Raw genomic sequence first — 691 nt, 5'->3', positions numbered from 1 at the left:
AAATAACTCACTGACAATCCCAAATTTAGCCTTCTTAAACCCATGCCAAAAAAGGAGAGGGACAGAAAAATGTCACTGATCATCCCCTTTCTTACAGTCTCAACCTTTATTGGTCCAATTCTGATTAAATCAGAATGAACACATCTTTCTCACAACTATTTTTACAACTTCTTCCATGCCACTCCTCATGCATGAAATAGTCTCTTTAAACACACCCACAAAGGTTATTTCCCCTGCCCCCAAATCCTTCTGCCATCAATCACTGCTCGAAGTTGTTCAAAAATAAGAAAAAATCGGACAGCAAACTTCAGGACAGATAAGGTGGGGATGTTATATCAAAGCAGCACTGCTATAAATAATGCAAAGTCATCTGTAACTTAATTGATGGAGCTGTAAGTTCTAACCTCTACACTAAGAGCCTAAATATTCTGACTAAAATCAGGTCTAGAATCCTCCACTGCTTTCCCTTGGTCCCATTACTGCCTCTTGATACTATTAAAAACTATGAAAAGGGTTAGAATTCGACACTTTTAGAGTATCATTTAAGAAATAAGATATATATTGAATAACTTATTTTCAAAGCTCTACCTAATCTGCTGGAAATTTCCGCGTTTGTCATCGTGGCTTTCACACAAAGCAATTCCCAAGATCTCAGATGAAGAGATCTCCGATCCTCTCACTGCAACAGAAA

This window comes from Empidonax traillii, unplaced genomic scaffold (assembly GCF_003031625.1).
Source record: "Empidonax traillii isolate 1590-97213 ecotype Southwest subspecies unplaced genomic scaffold, ASM303162v1 scaffold958:size599741, whole genome shotgun sequence".
In the NCBI taxonomy this organism is placed as follows: Eukaryota; Metazoa; Chordata; class Aves; order Passeriformes; family Tyrannidae; genus Empidonax; species Empidonax traillii.
The sequence above is the reverse complement of the archived record's forward strand: the minus strand, read 5'-3'. Positions refer to the sequence as shown.